The sequence below is a fragment of the Emys orbicularis genome, chromosome 2 (assembly GCF_028017835.1).
Source record: "Emys orbicularis isolate rEmyOrb1 chromosome 2, rEmyOrb1.hap1, whole genome shotgun sequence".
NCBI classification, from domain to species: domain Eukaryota; kingdom Metazoa; phylum Chordata; order Testudines; family Emydidae; genus Emys; species Emys orbicularis.
In genome coordinates, this window is record NC_088684.1 from 250,689,318 (window position 1) to 250,710,372 (window position 21,055).

The window sequence follows — 21,055 nt, forward strand, 5'->3', positions numbered from 1 at the left end:
TGGAATGTTAAAATAAATGTTTATAACCTATTTAGCTAGGGTGACCAGGTGTCCAGTTTTCGACTGGAATGCCCAGTCAAAAAGGGACCCCGGAGGCTCCGGTCAGCACCATGGACCAGGCCGTTAAAAGTCTCGTTGGCGGTGCTGCGGAGGTAAGGCAGGCTAGTCCCTACCTGTCTGGGGCACCGTGGTGCGCCCTGGAAGTGGCCACCAGGTCCGGCTCCTAGACGGGGGGCCCACGGGGCTTCACGCTCTGGCCCCACCCCGCGCACCGAGCTGTGGGGATGGGGGGCAGTGCCTGCAGGTGAGAGGAGTGTGTGCCGCGGTGCCTCCTGCCCCCCCAGGAGCCGGACCTGCTGGCCGCTTCCAGGGCGCAGCACAGAGCCAGGACAGGCAGGAAGCCTGCCTTAGCCCCCCCGCTGGGCCACTGATCAGGAGCCGCCCAAGGTAAGCCCACACCCCAGCCACCTGCCCCAGACCTGAGCCCCCCCAAACCCGAAGCCCCCGCCTGCACCCCAAACCTCTCATCCCCAGAGCCCACACCCCCAGCCCAGAGCCCGTACCCACTCCTGCACCCCAACCCCCAGCCCTGAGTGCCTCCCAAAACCGGAGCCCCCCCTGCACCCCCCAGCCCAGAGCCCTCACCCCTCCCACACCACAACCCCCTGCCTCAACCCGCAGCTCCCTCCCACATTCTGAATTCCTCCGCCCCACCCCTCAGCCTGGAGCCCCCTCCTGTACCCCAAACCCCTCATCCCCAGCCCCAGCCCAGAGCCCGCACCCCCAGCCGGAGCCCTCACCCCCCCTGCACCCCAACTCCCTGCCCCAGCCCAGAGCCCCCTCCTGCACCCCAACCCACTGCCCCAGCCCAGTGAAAGTGAGTTTAGGGTGGGGGAGAGCGAGCCACCAAGGGAGGGGGAATGTAGTGCAGGGGGCAGGGCTAGGGTGTTTGGTTTTGTGCCAATAGAAAGTTGGCAACCCTATATTTAGCAAGGATCGAGGGTTCAAAAGAGGAGTGGGAGTGGCACTGTATGTCAAATATGGCATTACCTGTTTACAAGTCACTGATAACTCGGAATGCTTATGGCTCAACGTCCTAGCAGATAAAGCTTGACTGGTAAAGGTAACCGTGTTGATGTAACATACTTAGATTTCTGGAAGGCATTTTACTTGGTACCTGCGAGGGACAAATTCTTATCCCAGCCAGGAAGTGGTTAACAAGTTCCTCTGGGCAAAGTCAAGACTTCTGAATGAATCTTTATGACATGAATACCATATGGATATCTTCAAAGATTTTTATAGATATAATTCCACTCTCAGGTGTGTATGCACACACACTATTAAAATAATATGGTTTAGAGAGGATGCCTGTGCTCTAACTTTTCATTGTGGGTGTTAGCACTCCAAATGAGGCCTTACCAATCCCAAGCAAAGTGGAACTGTTTCACTTGTTTCACACAATACTCCTTCTAATATTATCCAATAAGGCATTTGCCTCTTTTCTGAGATCACCATATATTTTAATTTACTCAATTTATAATCCACTATAATCCACAGATGTTTTTCTATAATGTATTCTACCACCTGTCCTTTCACCAGTTGCATTACTACTTACTCCTATATATTAATCATTTTACATTTCTTTTTATTAAGTCTAATTTTATTGGTTGTGGCCAATGTCTCCAATTTAATCAAGACATTTCATCCTCCACAACATTACATTAAATATTTCTGGCACTACAACCAATCAAACTCCACAAGAACAAATTTTAGCACATATATAAGAAAAAACATTTCAGCACTTGCACCTTCATATATTTCTAATATCTGGAAATTTGAATGGAGATGATATTCCAACATTTAATTTATTAGATAAAAATGTCAGTAATACTATGTGGTGATGATTAATTTCCTGCATAAGCTTTCAGATCATTTTCAGCATTAGTTCTAATGTACTTGAACTCCTTCATGCATGTGTGGGTGCTGAGAAGGCCTAAGTTTGTCTCACACAGTGAAGCTTTTCTTGAAGGTTTTCAGTCTCACCAGAAAGTTTAGAGTACCAGACTCTAATATACAGTAGAATAAGATGTAAATCCACAGTGTCATTTGAGTCTTTAGTTTATTTGGAAAAATATTTCATAATCAGCGAGAGTCATCCACTCTTGCCTCCCTTGCATCCACACCCTTTAAAAATGTTTGTTATTTTCAAAGCACAACCCTCACAAAATCAAGAGTAGGGTAACACTATCAGTAGAAAAACAATGCTAGAAAAATCTATCAAAAATTAGAAAAGCCAGGCAAGGGACAGAGATCCAGTGCAAGATATACTCTTAATATTCTTTTCTATAGCTGGTCAGAAAAATTTCAAAACAAAAAACAAAAATATTGTCTTAAGAATTTTGCTTCATTTGAAATATTTTGCAGAAATGTTCTGATTTTTCAACAAAAATTGAAAATTTTGGGTATGTCTACACTATAGCTGGGAGGGTTTCTCCCAGTGTGGGAAGACCGCCACACGCTAGCTCTCCTCAAAGCAGCACACTAAAAACAACAGCGTGCCGCAGCAGCACAGACAGCAGCAAGTTCAGGCTAGTCACCCAAGTACAAACCTCGCCGGCCCCTTCAGTATGTACTTGGGCAGCTAACCCAAGCCACCACCCAATGCCACTGTGGCCACACTGCCATTTTTTAGCATACTAGCTCGAGTAAAGTAAGCATGTGTTGGCCTATCTGCCCCTGGGTAGCATGCTCCCAGCTGCAGTGTTGGCGTACCTTTTCATGGGGGGGAAGAGAGAAAACAGGACATTTCAAAGGGAAAACATTTTCTGTCAGAATTCTCGTTTTGGAAAAAAAAGGCCATTTTTCTTCAAAAACGTTTTTGAACAAGAAAATTCAACCAGCTCTATTCTTTTCCCCACTTTGCCTATTGATATGCACTTGCAAAAGAAAAGCCGTTTTCCTAATGGGATAAAAGAGATAATAGCCAAACTGAGTTTCTAATTGGTTAAAGGATGGTATGTACTCTGAGTATTTCTGCTATTTGAATTATATCTCCTACAAGAGCTATACTGCATTTGTTTTTAATCCTGGAAAAACTCAGCTGTGAACTTCCATTTATTATACATGACAGCAAACAAGCTCTCCTTCCCCTTCCTTTGAACTCTAGAAAGTATGCAGTACTCAAACCCAGGAACAATTTTTACAGCCAGGACTTCAGGGTGACATTGATAATTACAAGTCCCAGAATATGTTGTAGTTACATAACTTTTTCAACATTAAAAAAAAAAAAACCATATAACCTTCAAATAACAAAAACAGAGTCAAACTTTCTCACATATTTTATGGTTAATGTTTAGTACAGTCCATTTTATTCTATCAAATCTAGTGATGACACATGGAAACTATAAACTCGTGCAAGTTGAAGAGTTCAGTACAGAGAAGCCAGTCATCTGAAAGAAAGTATGGCCTGCCGAGTCCACTCATAGTCCAATTATTTTTCCCACCAATGTCAGCAACAATGAGCTTGCTTCCCAGAAAGTGCCTGTTTGTGAACCCCTTTCTCTGCAAAGTAAATGTCCAGCCTTATAGAGGAGCACTTTGCTTCTTATCAGTACTACAGAAGCTAACACTGAAAGTCTTCCCTACTTAGCTCATTTCCAAGAAGCTTTTGTACAAATGGGCTTCCATTCTTGGAAAAAACCTGTGGGCTAGTTGACTTTGCTGAGACCCCAACCTGAGAGATTGGCTTCTTTTCAGCCTACTACAAGGAGATGTTTTCATCCTAAATTAATCCATAGTGGATTTTGACTTCTCAATGGCAATAATCAACAGTACTCCTGAAGTCTATGAAAACTGAGAACCTTTTTGAAAGAGAAAATTCTTGGCACTATTTACCACAAGACCCACTCTTGGAAACCATTAACAACACATTTACTTCAGTTTCCTCTTCAGGATTGTTTCTAAATCCCCGAAGGGCTTTTTAAGGGTCAGAAAAGGGCATGTTAACACTTTACCTAAGAATATTGCCATCTAATTATCTTCAATAGAATCTTTCGAGCTTTAAAATGTAATAGCCTTGTGGAACTCTGGGGCCTCCATCTGAGTCTAGAGTTTTCAATTCAATCAATTTCAATTCAATTTCATCAACAATTTTATTTTTGATTACCACCTCCCTTCAAAAATATTTGCTAGAAATTGTATAGCTGTTCAAAATTTTGGGGGGAAAATGTTCACATTCCTTTTTACTATTTTTTCAACCAATTCTAAGGAGCAGTTCACCATCACTGTGCAAATAAATGTTGCTCAGACACACATGGGATTCTTCATTTTCCCCCTTTTCCACCACTAATGAACAGAAGCTCATTTGCTCCCTCAGAGAATTAACCATCCTTCACAAACCAGGGCACATTTGTGGGGGTTTGATGAGCTACTGACAGATCAAGTCATATGAGCTTGGCTCTCTAAAAAAGTTCTGTAAGACACTACAGGAGAGAAAAAGCAAGATCTTAGACACAAACAATTTACTGGAAAGACTTATATTGTGAGGGGATAAATCTGTGTGTCTGACAGTAGCCCTGTTTGAAGTTCTTAACCCAATGCTATTTAGAGCTGTACATCTAGCTCTGAGACCATCTGAAGAGGTCCTTTTCTCATCCTAATAATCAACGATTTATTCATCATAAGTGGTGTAGGGTTCAGCATGTAATTTGCTTCATTTTACTCTCACTTATTTAATTTTACACTTAGGTTTTCAGGAAATTTTCTTCTTCAGAGCTGTTTTCTACTACCATCTCTATCAGAGTCAGGAGAACAACTAGAATTAGAGTGAAAGGAGGGACCAGAGGTTGCCAAACATTATTTTTGGCAAATGGTAGTTGCTGCTGCCTGTAGGGAACATGAGGAACTACAACCAATTTATCCTTATACTGGAAGTGCAGAAAGAAGGATAACAAGAAAAGAACTTCAGCCATATTATAGTTCAGAAGTCTCTGATGATAATGCAGTTCAAAAGTTAAAGAAATAGAAGATAAAGGAAAATCCTCAGCAATAAACATTCAATCATATGAAAAGAGTAATTTTGTTTAACTCTTCCAAGGAATGAGCAATTGTCAGGAAAAAATAAATGCACTTACTATAATAGAAATTTTAAGATTAAATATACCCCATAATTTCTCTCAGACACATGTTAAGAAATCCAATATATACATATGTAGCATTCTTTAAAAAAAATAAAAGAATGTGGCTGAATTTTACCTAATAAAGTCCTAAAGATCAATAAAGTCAGGAATATTATGCAAACAAGTAATTTCTATCCTGCTCTTTCTGCCACCTCAACAATTTAATACTCTTGTACAGCAAGCTTCTGAAACACATATACACACCGCACCAATGGATCTCAAACCTGACCAGGATAGACTATCTCCAGTTGTGAAAGAGGAGGTCAGTCTCTACATGGCTGATTTAATCCTTGACTTCTGTGCTGAGGTTGATAAAAGTGCCAGTTACTACCAATGTGGTGGCTTTGGTTTCTGAGCACCCATTTCATATAAGGTGTAGACCAGTTATCAAATTAGAGCTGTACACAAACTACCTGGGTCCTGTCTAACTACACTTTGCACTTCCTCCAAAATGTTATTAAGATGCAGGGTTAAATGCAGTTTTGACAGCATCCTGCCGATTTCATCATCTCGCATCCCACACCTCAGTATTAGGACGAACAGGAAACATGACAATGAGTAATAATTGAATAATAAGCTCCCAAACACCTCTTTAAGCCTTTCTAATACAACATATTTAACATTCACTAAAAATCATTGATGCATGAGACTGTAGATACAACTTTCTAGAACCATTATTTTATTTAGGTATTATTTCTTATTAATCATAGAATATCAGGGTTGGAAGGGACCTCAGGAGATCATCTAGTCCAACCCCCTGCTCAAAGCAGGACCAATCCCCAACTAAATCATCCCAGCCAGAGCTTTGTCAAGCCTGACCTTAAAAACCTCTAAGGAAGGAGATTCCACCACCTCCCTAGGTAACCCATTCCAGTGCTTCACCACCCTCCTAGTGAAAAAGTTTTTCCTAATATCCAACCTAAACCTCCCCCACTGCAACTTGAGACCATTACTCCTTGTTCTGTCATCTGTTACCACGGAGAAAAGTCTAGATCCATCTTCTTTGGAACCCCCCTTTCAGGTATTTGAAAGCAGCTATCAAATCCCCCCTCATTCTTCTCTTTTGCAGACTAAACAATCCCAGTTCCCTCAGCCTCTCCTCATAAGTCATGTGCTCCAGCCCCCTAATCATTTTTGTTGCCCTCTGCTGGACTCTTTCCAATTTTTCCACATCCTTCTTGTTGTGTGCGGCCCAAAACTGGACACATTAGTATTGCAGTAGCACTGCAGAGCCCCAGTCATAGGCCAGGACCCAATGTGCCAAGTGTTGTATAAACACACAAAAAAGATGGTCCCTACCCCAAAGAGCTTATCCTCATCATCTACAATCCCTTATCTCCTCAGCTGAAGAAAGAGGGATCCCTTCTGATCTCACACTTAGAAGATTCAGGAGTAGCTCCTTTGACTTCAATGGAGCTACACCAGCTTTTTGCACTAGAGAGAGATCAAACTTGGACCCAGCTGATGTGTATGGATGAGAGAAATATTGCTAAATTTACCCAATTCATATATGTTTTATGAAGAACATAAGAATGGCCATACTGGGTCAGACCAAAGGTTCATCAAGCCCAGTATCCTGTTTTCCAACAGTGGCCAATGCCAGGTGACCCAGAAGGAATGAACAGAACAGGTAATCATCAAGTGATCCATCCCCTGTCACCCATTCCCAGCTTCTGGCAAAGAAATGCTAGGGACACCATCCCTGCCCATCCTAATAGCCTATCCTCCATGAATTTATTTAGTTCTTTTTTTAAACCGTGTTATAGTCTTTGCCTTCACAACATCCTCTGGCAAGGAGTTCCACAGGTTGACTGTGCATTGTGTGAAAAAATACTTCTTTTGTTTGTTTTAAATCTGCTGCCTATTAATTTCATTTGGTGGCCCCTAGTTCTTGTGTTATGAGATGGAGTAAATAACACTTCCTTATTTACTTTCTCTGGAAGGAGCGAGGCCTCAGGCAGAAGGAGCAGGGTTGGGGGGTCAGCCTCCCCCAGCCAGCCGTTCAGCGCTGCCCAGCCCGCGCCGCCTGGGGCTCTGGCAGTGATTTAAAGGGTCTGGGGTTCTGGCCACTGCTGTGGTAGCAGTGGCGGAGTCTGGGAGCCCCGGGTCCTTTTAAATCGTCGGGCCCCGGGGCACCTGCCCCTTTTGCCGCCCCCGTCAGCGGCCCTGGGGCGGGGAAGGGGCAGGGACATTAAAGCGCTGCTGCATGTCAGCTGTGTAAGGACCCATAACGGTGGTCACTTCTTACTGGTACGCTGTATCAGCCCACTTTCACCTCCGTTACCCATACCATTGGAAACCTTGACGGGATTAGTATAGGCTCTGCTGTGAGTCTACAGCTGTGGGAGGTAGGCCATTTTATTTAAGGAGGCATTTGTTGTTGCCTTCTTTGGCGCTTTTAGAGTGAGTGAACTGGTGCCGATGGCAGCTGCAGACAGGTCCCAGGATACAACAGACATGAAAGTATCTACAGGAATGGTGTCCCTGCACTTAAGGTACTTAAAACAGACCAGAAGGGAAAGGGGGTTTACGTGGTGTTGAAGGAATATGCAAATGGGCACTTGTGCCCCATAAAGGCAAGAAGAGCCTTGCTAAAAATCCAGAGTCTGCAGCCAGGACTGCTGTTCATACACGGTGATGGCAGCTGCCTGACAAGGTACCCATTCAGGATGGTACTGAGAAAATCCTTCTGCTACTGCGGTTTTGACCAGGGCCGGCTCCAGGCACCAGCCCTCCAAGCATGTGCTTGGGGCGGCACCTGGAGGGGGGCGGCGCTCACCTGGGGAGAGCGGGGCCCCGGCCGGGCTCGCCGCCCTCCTCCCGGCGCGCCGCCCTCCTCCCGGCGCTCCGGCCGGTCGGGAAGAGCGGGGCCGCCCTCCCCCCGGCGCTCCGGCCGGCCGGGGAGAGCGGGGCCCCGGCCAGGCTCGCCACTCTCCTCCCGGCGCTCCGGCCAGTCGGGGAGAGCGGGGCCCCGGCCGGGCTCGCCGCCCTCCCCGCGGCGCTCCCCACCGGGGGGCAGGGGGCAGCGGGAGGCTTTTTTGCCTGGGGCAGCAAAAAAGCCAGAGCCGGCCCTGGTTTTGACCCACCAAAATTTGCTATTCATCTTTCAGGATTGAGCCAGTGACATCAGCAGCTGTAGGGGGTTTTCGCCCATAGCAGGTGCAAGCAATAGGGTGTTACAGGACGTTCAGCTGCACCATGGAAAAGATGGCAGGGAACATCAAAACATAAGTAACCCAATATGCTTGTTTGTTCCAGAAGCTACGCAGAGCCTATGCAATATCTGTATTTGTGGGCACTCTATAGTGCACTAGACCCACAAGAGGCCAGCAAGGATGACTGCTGGATCTCAGCTGGGCTTCAGGGCCGAAGCAGTTTGCATCTGTGGTTTGGCAGAAGAAGGATGCATGGGGATCAGCTCATGCCACTTCTGCACTCAGTGACAAGCAATGCGCACCTACCTCACGTCCTGGTTATTCACCTTAGGGAGAATGATCTTGGGGGCTGTACAGGAGTTAACTTAAGGGACAGAATCCAGAGGGATGTTAGCTTAATTAGGCAATCCTGGCCGGACGTGAGATATGGTCAGACATGTTCACAAAGTTGGTCTGTCTGGGAGCTGCAGACCTAGCCCACATGGACAAGGCTAGAAAGACACTGAAGAGAAGTCACCAAGATATTCCTGGACACAGGGGTCAGTGATACAGCACAGGGACATCCATTACAATCAGCCGGAAGTTTTCAGGGATGATGGTGTACATTTGTAGATGAAAGTGCTGACATATGGCTATAGGATGTGAGGGAATGGATTGGACAGGAATTGTGATACCAGGAAGCGTGGTTGGGTGTGGGCAGTGAATAAGCTAGTCGCTGGCACTCTCTGTGGCTGGTTTCCAGTTAAGAGAATAAAATGAATGGTTCCCAGAGATAAAAGACATGGGATTTTGGCTCAAATGATAGAGTGAGAACTTGTGGCCTTCACAGGCTAAAGTCCCCACCTTGCTGCATCCACTCAAGAGAGCCTATCCTACATTATGGGTTATATGGTAAGGAGCTCTGTAACCCTGGCACCAGTTACAGGTTATATGGTAAGGAGCCACGTAACCCCTGCCCTGGAACCAATTAAATGCTTGGTATAGGAGAGTATGGGTGATGAGCAGGTAGCGCCCCTCCCTTGTGTTAAAGTTTAATAAAAGTTGTGGCGTGATATTTAATTCCATGCACGTGTCTGTCCTCATTTTGCCACTGTGTCCACATCAATTGCATTTATACCATATAAGTTTCAATTTATTCTCTTCTCATTGCAGACAACTAACTACCAATAGCACATCAAGTGGAGAATATACTCTAGCAAGTTTAATATAAACAATTCTATACTTTCTGACAAATTTTGGATAAAAGGAAATTTTAGAACCAGAAGGGAATAAAAAGCATTTGACCTCAACCCAATCCAGTTTTAAGACTCAAATAAAGGATCTCAATAAAACATGGTTTTTTTAACATACTAACACTTGTCTATGAAAATCCCCCAAGTCTCTATTATTCTTGTGCTTTTGAACGAAAGAATCTTTTGACACTAGCAGTCAAAAGTTAATATGGAAAAAACTTGGCTCCACATCTGTACTGATATATCAATTCTGTAATACTGCCAGCATCTGATCTCATGGAAGCTCTCACTTATTGCAATCTGCTGCAGCAGTCTCTTTCTTTTTCTCCCTCGGCCCAGCACAATTCCTTGTTTTGTTTTGTTCTTTAAGTCCTGTACTAGAAATTTTACACTGAAACATGCATATACATTGCATTCTTTGTTATAACAATTTGCAAATATTCAAGGCACAACAGCATGAATAAGAAAAACTGTTGCAGCTTTAACAAGCCTTTGTCCTTTCATTTAAAAAAAAAAAAGCCTCATACTGAAATTGTATTCCTCTATGCCATTTGAATTCCTGCATTTAGAAATTACATTTTCTCATTATACAAGAACATAACTTTACTGTGTAGGCTGCAAATCTGGTGGGAAAAAACATTTTTTAGAAACGTTGAGTACTATCCTATTATCATTTTGTGGCAAGTTTGCCGCCTACATTAAAACCCACAGATACTGAATGTCAAAAAAGACCTGTGTTAATATACCAGCTTGGCTCCAGAAGAACACAGTTACTCCTTTTGTATTTAATTCAATGGCATTTTCGTCACTCTCAGACTTCGACAATTGAAACTGCAAAGAACCTTGTGTTTAATTGTATTTACTCATGGTATATTTAAATCCATAGGCTACAAAAACACAACTTTTATAATTTTTTAGTTCTTATGTTCTTATTCTTTGGAATATAAAGTGTTATATAAGTGCTAAGCTGTAGTGCTAATTTTAGTCAAAAACTAGTGCTTAAATATATTTAAGTACTGTTTCAATTTTTTATAACTAGGTACGATATGTGTCAATCAAATTCTGAAATTTCCCACCAGAAAGTGGGACATATTAAATTATTTAATATAATGTTTTCTTCTCTTTAAAGAAAAAGATTATTATAAAGTACACAAAATAATTTTACAATAAAAATTTGAAATGGAAAACAATTTTGTTTTAACTGATAGTAATTTCATTTTGAGCCAAATCTGCTTGCTTTACTCACAATAAAAGTCCAATTTGTCTTATGTGACTAAGGCAAGAAGAACCTGATCCTTCATATATAATCAAAACTGATCAAAATAGGACATACCAACTAATGCAGCAAGTACAACTGACATCTTTGGGATTTTCATTGTATAAATGACTCCAGCAAACACCTATTCAGTAGGGAACAGCTAAGCCACCTCTTCAAGACAATTATAAATGTGAAAGGTTTAATTAAGTTTTTTAAAACTAAAGAATGAGCAATTAACTTGCATAACTGTATTAGCTGTTACTTGCAATTTCAGTTATTCTACTAGGCTATTGTTTTTAAATGACCAGACAGATAACATTTACTAGCAGATACCAAGAAATGGTGACTGCATACGGTTATATTCTTCATTTCACGTGCATGCATACCTCCAATTACCACAAAAAGAGGTTATAAGCACGTATAGAGGGGAGACGTTAATTCCAAGAGCATTTGAGAGATGTCAAGCCTATCCTGTCCCATAGGAAGGATGGAAAACTTTTCCTTACTATTAATAATATTTGGGGGGAAAAGAGAGGACTGTTATTTAAGCCTTTTGTTAAGGAGTCATACAGATGATCAGATCTAGCAACCTCCTCTAGATCTATGTACCAACTAGATACTTATGACAGGTTATGATTCAGGAAGCCCCAGTAAAAAAAGAAAATTCTATCTTATGATCCAGTATTGGCCATATTAATCATCCCTTCTCTTGCTCATACATCCAGACTAGATGCAGGTCAACTGCCCTTAACTGAACTATGCATAGTTATATTCTTGGTCTTTGCATCACTGTTTTTCCTATATTCTATATTTTGTATTTTCCATTTTCTCCATCATTCTAGAGCTCACAACTAAGCTTTTAAGAGGTATCCACATACCAGCATGTCTAAAAAATTATCTCAGTACTTTACAATCGTCCCTATTCTGTTTTTGTAGGTTTAATTTCTGAAAAATTAATAAAATGTTATTCAAATCCTGTGCAGCCCCCAAAGCGCTGTGAATGTAAGTACCTTACCATTCTTAAATAGATTACCATGGTCCAGTCTGCATTAAGGAAAGTCTCACTGAGGTGGCTATATAAGTAACTCTAAGGGGAACAGAAATTTGATAATGGGCTCTTCAATCTAGCAGACAAAGATATAACAAGACCAATGGCTGAAAACTGAAGCTAGACAAATTCAGACTACAAATAAATGTGCCAATTTTAATAGACAATTTTAACCACTGGAACAACTTACCAATTAGTTGTGGCAGATTCTCCATCCCTGGAAATTTTTATATCAAGACTGGATGTTTTTCTAAAAGATATGCTCCATTCAAACAGTATTAATTCAGGGAAGTCCTATGGCCTGTGTTATATAGGAAGTCAGACAAGATGATCATAATTGTTCGTTCTGGCCTTCCATTTTATGAATCTATGAATGTAGTTGCTCCACTGCAATCCCCTAATGTAGTCACATTGCATCAACACAAAGTAGGGTTTACACTGGCATGTTACCAGGTAAAATTGCATCAGCATCAACTCTGCTTTGCACTGGTGCAGCAAATCTACATTAGGGATTTACATCAATGTAACTTTGACTAGTTACACAGGTGCAAATTTTCTTAATATAGACAGGGCCTGCAACCCACAATTAAACATTCTGAGACTGGCTTAACTAGAAGCATCCCACCTCTAGGCGTGGCAGTAGTAAAGGCATGCCATCTTCGGATGGAATCTTAAAGAGAAGTCCCTTATGCCCATCTGGTGGGTGTGCATGTAAAAGTTAAAGAGTCCCTTGTGATGTTTCAAAAAGAGTGGAGGATAAACTTGCTGGAATAGCCAACATTCATTCTCTCATGTGACAGACCCAGACCAGTGGGGTACAGGAGTCTGGTAGAGGGCAAATATACTGGTCACTGAATAAGTAGTTTTCTGTTCCCTGAGTGACCAGAGCAGAGGCTGCACTAGAGGAATCCCATCTCTCCCATTCCTGCCACTTCCAACTCATCCCCTTCTCATTGTTTCTTCTCATTTGAACAGTGCATCTGACTCTTCTCTCCTCTTCAATGCTCCCAGCTCTCACTCTCTCTTCCTCTTCTAACAATCTCCCCGATTCATCCTCAGAGACTTCAACTTCTATATTGATGACCCATCTCTCTCTCTGATTCTCTGTGAGTTCTCCCTCCATCGCCTGGTCTCTTTCAGAATCGCCCATCAGTGTCTCCCACCTCCTGCTCTGTCACTCAGCCTTTCCGTGTCTTCAGGCCATCAGCACTGATTACTTTTCGTCTGCTATCAGCCCTTTCCTCCCTGATGCTCTTCCCTTTCTTCCATTGATATGGTTGGTGATTCTCTCCATGCTTCATTCTCCTCCACTCTTAATTTTTTGTCCCCCTCTCCCATCACAAAGTTTGCCCTGCCAACCCCCACCCCTGACTCTCCACAACATCCACTTCCTCTGCTCCTGTTCTTGTGCTACAGTATCTCTGTTGAAAATCCCATGAGCAGGCTGACTTCCTCCACTATAAATCGTTCTCTCCTTCTTTGGTTCTGCCATCTTCTTTGCTAAACAACTCTACTTCTGCAATTTAATTGAATCCCCCCACTCACAATCCCAGGTGCCTTTCTCGGACCTTTGACTCATTCCACAAACCCTCCATTCCCCTGCTTCCAATTCCCTCTCTGCAAGGATCCCACTGATTTCTTCTAAGAAAAAACTGATAAAATACAATGTGACCTCTCCACTCCCCTCAGCATACCTTCTCTTCCCACTTCCCCGCCTATATCTCTCCTTTCCTTCTCCTCTGTCACAGATGCTGAAATTTCTCACTTGCTTTCCTCCACTCACCCCATGAACCCATCCCATTTTCTGATCTCCCTTGGACACACTCTCATTCCCTCCCTTACTCTTCTCCTCTAACCCTTCACTCTCTCTGGCTTTTACCTCAGAATATAAGCATGTTTTAGTCTCTCCCATCTTAAAATACTCCAGCCTCGACCACATTTGCCTCTCCATCTCCCACTCCATTTCCCTTTCATCTCTAAGTTTATTGTAGATGCTGTTCACAAACACTTTTTGGAGTTCCTCTCCTTCAATTCCATCCTAGACCCTCTCCAATTCAGCCTCTGCTCCTTGCACTCCACTAAAACTGCTCTTGCCAAAGGTTGTACTGACCTCCTCTTAGCCATATCTCAGAACCAGTATCCATCCTTATCCTCCTTGACCTGTCAGCTGTCTTTGACACAATAAATCATGCTCTTCTTCTTGAAATATTGTCCTCCCTTGGCTTCTGTGTCTGTCTTCTCCTGGTTCTCCTCCTACCTCTCCAATCGCTCCTTTGGAGGATCCTTCTCATCCACCCTACAACTTTCTGTTGGGGTTCCACAGGGTTCTGCCCTTCGTTTCTCTTATCCTGCTTCCCCTTACCTCTAGGTAATCTCATCTGCAAACACAATTTCAACTACCATCTCTATGCAGACAACCCACTGACCTGCCTCCAGACATCTCTCCTTCTGCCCAACTGAAAATCGCAGCCTGTCTCTCTGACACTTTAAAAACAACAAGGAGTCTGGTGGCACCTTAAAGACTAACAGATTTATTTGGGCATAAGCTTTCGTGGGTAAAAACCTCACTTCTTCAGATGCATAGAGTGAAAGTTACAGATGCAGGCATTATATACTGACACATGGAGAGTAGGGAGTTTCTGACACTTTGTGGATGCCTAGTCATCAACTAAATTCAACATGGCTAAAAGAGAGCTATTAAATCCATGCCCTCCCCGCACTGAAGCCCTTCTCACTGCCTCTTTTCTCAGTCACAATGGACAATATCTCTATCCGGTCTGACACTGAAGTCCAAAACCTGGGCATTATCTTCAACTCAGGCTTCTCTCTAGTTCCTCACATCTGCACTATATCTAAATCATGCAGATTCCTTGTGCCTAACATATGTAAGATATGACTTTTCCTATCCATCAACCACAGTGGGGTCCTGATCTTTGACTAGGGGTCCTAGGCACTATACAAATAATAATAAATCAGAGGCCAGTACCAAAAATGTTGGCAATAAAATAAAACATGATTTTTGATTGGAAGACCAAATGAAAGAACAGAGGTCAATAAGATGAGAAAAGAGTTAAAACTTTAAGAAAAAAGACTATCACATGATCAAAATGCTATGTGATAGACTGGTTTTAGGATCTTTCTATTAATCTAAAAGGCTTTACACAGACTGGATCTTCTGTCTAGAACCTGGCAATTACAGGCAAGTAAGCCTAACTTCAATACCAGGAAATTTGTTGAAACTATAGTAAACAGGATTATCTGACACACAGATGAACATGATTTGTTGGGGGAAGAGTCAATGCAACTTTTGTAAAGGGAACTCATGCCTCACCAATCTACTAGAATTCTTTGAGGGGTCAACAAACATGTGGACAAGGGTGATCCAGTGGATATAGTATACTTGGATTTTCAGAAAGCCTTTGACAAGATCCTTCACCAAAGGGTCTTAAACAAAGTAAGCAGTCCTGGGAAAAGAGGGAAGGTCCTCTCATGGATCAGTAGCTGGTTAAAAGAAAGGAAACAAAGGGTAGGAATAAATGGTCCATTTTACAATGGAGAGATAAATACAGGTGTCCCCCAGGGACCTGCGCTGGAACCAGTGCTGTTCAACATATTCATAAATGATCTGGAAAAAGGGCAAATAGTGAGGTGGCAAAGTTTGGAGACTATACAAAATTACTCAAGATAGTTAAGTCCAAAGAGACTGCGAAGAGCTACAAACGTATCTCACAAAAGTGGATGACTGAGCAATAAAATGGTAGATGAAATACACACTATAAAACATAATCTCAACTATCAATACAAAATGATGGAATCTAAATTAGTTGTTACCACTCAAGAAAGAGATCTTGGAATCATTGTGGATAGTTGACTGAAAATACCCGATCAACATGCAGTGGCAGTAAAAAAAGCTAACAATATTAGGAATCATTTGAAAAGGGATAGATAATAAGATAGAAAATATCATAATGCCACTCTATAAACCCATGGTATATGCCCACAACTGGAATACTGCACGCAGTTCTGGTCACTGCATCTCAAAAAAGATGTATTAGAAATGGAAAAGGTACAGAGGGAGGTAACAAAAATGATTAGCGGTATGGAACAGCTTCCATATGAGATTAAAAAATCTGGGACTATTCATCTTAGAAAAGGGAAGACTAAAGGGGGGATAAGATAGAGGTCTGTAAAATCATGAATGGTGTGGAGAAAGTGAATAAGGATGTGTTATTTACCCCTCCACATAACAGAAGAACCAGGGGTCACCCAATGAAATTAATACACAGCGAGTTTAAAACAAACAAAAGTAAATACTTCACACAACGCACAGTCAACCTGTGGAAATCGCTGCCGGGGATATTGTGAAGGCCGAAACTATAACTGGATTCAAAAAATAATTAGATAAGTTCAGGGAGGTTATGACCATCAATGGCTATTTGCCAAGAGGGTCAGGGATACAACTCCATGCTCAGGGTGCCTCTAGGCCTTTGACTGCCAGATGCTGGGACTGGATGACAAGGGATGGATCACTTGAGGACAGGCTTGTTCTGTTAATTCCCTCTGAAGCAGCTGGCATTGGCCACTGTCAGACGACAGGATACTGAGCTAGATGGATCATTGGTCTGACTCAGAATTGCCATTCTTATGCGCTGTATATGTTCAGTATCTCATCACCTGTAGGTTTTGCCATAATGACAAAGACATTCTTCCTGTCTTTGACAAGTATTTATATTGGATATAAAATATTCTACCAGTAGTCAACAAACTGGCAGCATTGAAGCCTTTATGGTACATTTAAAAACATTTTTTTGTTAACAAAGCCCTTTGGTAAGAATTTAGATGCCCTGTTTTATCTTCTGTAAAATGTATAATTTCTTCATTTTATGTTTAATTTATACTTTGATCTATTTTAATATAGTAACAAAGTTTACATTAAATCTGGGTATTTTAGTTCATTTACTTTACTGCAGTAAAGTACTGGTTAGTATTTTGTCTGGTATACAGAGCAGTTTTGTAGGCTGCCCAGGTTAACGTTTTCAGTCAGTAAAATTTGGCAAGTCAATAAATGTTGACATGATTTGACTAGAATTGGCATCTAGATCAAGGTCAGGAATTGCAAGGGTGAGCTCACATTCATGCTGTCACACTCTTCAAGTAAATGTCCCATTTTGTTGCTTGATTAGCTGTGCTGAACTCACTTCCCCTCACCAAAATTCCAGTGACTTCCATTGATGCAAGGCTAGAAATATTTAAGGAAATTTCCTCCAATCTGCCCTTTTAGAATTTCTATAATCATGTACATTTATTGTACAATATGACCAAGTGTTATATTGAGACTAAGATGAAGTGTTATAAAGGGATTTGCAGAGACAGAATTGAAGGCTGAGGCATAGATGGCTAACTCTGAACACTTCTCATCCCCCAGGCAGAATGTCAGATTTAAGATACAACCAGGAGAGGAGAATCAAAACATTTTACTATTCCAAAACCATTATTAGAGTTCTGCAAGGTAAACTGAACATACAGCATTGCAGCCTTGCTAACTCTATAGATTTTCAGACCCTCCTACAGATTTGTAGGGAATTCCTCATCTGACTAGCTGTCCTTCTCTATTGCACCACCTCACTTCCTGGGGGAAGGAGCAGACAATCAAACCTGCTACACACGGGGGGGGGGGGCGGCACGACCCTCATCATGCATAGTAGGGAGAGCTCTGCCTAATTCCAGGCTGGGACACTTCCTTGTGCTGACACAACTGGCTAGGAAGCAGGTGCTCCTCCCAGTTCTGTGTCAACTCATTCTCAAACACCCTACATACTCACACTCCATCTGCTGCTTCCCCAGGCCAAGGGAGGATGAAGAGATTGCTGGCAATGTCCCTCCACCCTGCCATCTTGGCCTCAGGGAGCTCAAAATCCTGCCACTGCTACCCACTCCCCCGGTTTGGACAAGGAGAATAAACAGTCTCTCCGTTCTTTATGCCCGTCTTGAGCTTCTAGAAGTGAGAAATGGAGGGAGAAAAAGAATATTGAAATGCTGAGAGATAGAGGTGAAGAATGAAATGCTAAGTACTGGGGCAGGGATTGAATAGCAAGAATGAATGGCTGAGTCACTTTCCCATGCTCTGTATTCCTTTTTCTAGATCTCTTGGCATAGTTATGGAAATGTGATGGACTTAAGGATATTTACAATCTTTTCCATTTTTTTTTTGATGACGTTGGCAGGTATGACTACGTTCAATAGATTAAAAATCTGGAAGTCAGGTGTCCATGTATGAACAGAACCCATGATGATTAACTACTACAACAGTTAGGGAAATCTCATACTGTGAAGTTTAAAGGCAATTTTGTTTTGACAGTTTAATTTGCCTCATCTCAAACTGAAGCCTTGTAGAGCACCAGTCAGGATGAACAATAAGGAGTAATATATGAAATCACTATGCAAATTAATGGTAATATTACATTGCTTCTGTCCATTTTATTAAAAAGCATTAATGTAGTGCCATAAATGTATATGCTACTTCAGAAACATAGTAAGACATGTTTCCAGTCCTGAAGAGCATACAATTAAAATTAGAAAAAGCAAGCAAAAAAGTCAAACTATATGACAGCAGATCAGATAAGGGAAAGTATAGGGATGACAGTTCATAAGAAGAAGATAGAAAAGGTATCTGGAAGAAGGAGAGTTTTAAGGAAGGATCTAAAGGTTTGAGGGTGTTTGCTTTTTTAAAACAGATATTTGAGTAGTTGCTCAGGAAGATACATCAGCTACTTCATGCTCCTTGCTTTTCCTGATTCAGAGAAATTGTAGACAATCAGGCTTTAATTATGGTGTTTAGGTTTCCCCCAGCTTTCTTCTATACAGGTAGATTTTAATAATTGCTTCCACCTGTGCTTTACTCACTAAGTTTCTTACATTTCACAGAATTTGGTTCTCTGGAATCCAACACCTCACATTCCATAAACCCATTTCTACTCTGAGTTTAAATACTACAGCTCATGGTCAGGAGTACAAAGGTTTCCTATTATTTTTGCACTTCCTCTCTACTGGTATGTAGGTCCAAGATAGCTTCTTCTCTGAGTGAAGTCTCTTGGGAGTCCCTCTGATAATAATTACATCAATGCACATTAAGCAGCGGGGACCCTTGTTGGGCTTGGCAGACTCAAAGGTGGCTAGAGAGCAGAAGCTGTGTTGCCCTTTTAAGGATGACCAGAAAGCCAGCGAGGTACCTGCAACATGGAGGCATACCCATTTCAGGTCAGCATGTGGACATTGACCCATCCCCACCAGGTGACTGAAAGAGAGGGGGACTATTTATGCTCACGTCTGGGCAGTGAAAGCCCTCTTTTAATGGAGTGTCATGGTGGAGGGACGAATAGAGAGATACTCAAGGCTGATTTAAAGATCCACTCGGATGCTTTGGGAGGTACAGGTTTTGGAGTATTTTTCCAAGGCAGGTGGTGTGCCCAGAAATGGCCCTCCACCTGGATACAAAAGGGATAATAAAGAATAAAACATTTTATGATTCCTTCTTCCCCAATTTTGGTGGCAGTGATCATTTGGGGAATGGAATTTGCTAATAAACAGATGGGTTTCTGGTGTGATAACATAGCGGTTGTATATATTATCAATTGCCAGTCCTTCAGATCACAGAAGCTTATGAAGCTGGTGAGAGTGTTTGAACTACAATGTTTAAGCCTTAACATCACTTTCTCTTCCAAACATGTGTCCAGGATTGATAACGGCATAGCAGATTAACTGTCTGATTTTCAGATGGATATATTTCAGGAGCTGGCACCAGGAGCCAGCAGGGAACCCAAATGGATGCTGCTAACAGTATGGAACCTTGGCATATGATAGCTCACTGTAACGCATAAACTGGTGACTTCGCAAACATTTTGGAGCTATGAGAGAAGTTTTAAAGATTTTGTGCAATTTCAGGAGCTGGAGAGCCTGTCACTGAAATGGCTGATTACAGAGGATTGGGTGCTGCAGTGCTTGGCATCATTAGCCACCCACCGACTGGCATCATCAACCATTTACACTCACTTATCAACCTTTATGTTTGCCAGTAGGCTGAATGGTTACCTAGATCCATGTAGTGGGTTTTTAGTTTGGTGATTTCTAGCAGGGGGGTCTCGAAGCACCAGCCAAAGGGTGGAAACATGTTGTCCTATAATTTCCAATATGCTAAGGGATCTGGTGCAGATCCTAGAGGCCACATGTCATTGTCAACAAGAGGGGATCTCGTTCAGGGATGCATTCCTGGTAGTGTTTTTTGGAGCTTTTAGGATCAGTAAGCTAGTACCCAGGTCCTGTAGGGATTCTTCTGGAAGGGCCTTGGAATTAAGGGATATACACTGGGAGGGGCGATCAATTATATCAACCTTGTGGAGGTCAAAGATAGATCAAGGAGGCCAGGGTGAAGCCCAGTCTGCACTGCGTAGGATCTGACGGCATACAAGGCAGTCAGGCAAAGAAGGGATGGGTCCTCTCTTGAATCACAGGGATTAGAGTCCCCTCACAACACATCAGTTTGTTACATTGTTAAGATGGGGACTGACAAGGCTGGGGATTCCAGCCCATGAATTTGGTTCCCACTCATTCAGGATCAGGACAGCACAGCAGTGGCACAACTCTGTCTGGGGGCTGGGACAATTCAGGCAACTGGGCATTAGCATTCTGAAGCACATAGAACATACATGAGACCCCAGTTGGGGAATCAGTGTTAATTTTCCTTTGTGCTTGCATTCCAGATGCTTGCAGAGAGGCCAGGCAGACAACAGTGGGGATCTGCAGGCACAGTATTGTTTAGGCAGGCTTCTGGTTTGTCTGGAGGTTCGCCGCTGGGCCTTGGGGGTGAAGCAATACTGCATTGGCATGGGAGGAGGGGAATGTTATGGGACCAGCTGATGCCCATTTTGTACACAATGGTGGCCCATGAGCAGGCATCGGATACACTTGTGGTATACCTAATGGGAAAATGATTTGGGAATGTGTAAAGGAGTGGAATTAATGCTCAGAGCTAAGGACTTCAGCCAGATCCTAGAACTTTTCCCAAGAGTAAAAATTATTTGGTTGGACATTTTACAACACAGGGTGTGGCGGGGAGCTCTGATGTCCCTATGAGTCAACAAGGCTAGGAGGTTTGTGAATAGGGAGGTGGCCAAATTCATAGGTGGGTT

At 42.6% G+C, this 21,055-nt stretch overlaps 1 protein-coding gene across 1 annotated transcript in view; it reads right to left on the reverse strand.

The window, feature by feature from the left end:
- PPP1R9A (protein phosphatase 1 regulatory subunit 9A) overlaps nt 1-21,055 on the reverse strand; it is a 229,479-nt gene that overhangs the window by 160,048 nt on the left and 48,376 nt on the right. The gene's annotated exons all lie outside the window — the stretch shown is intronic.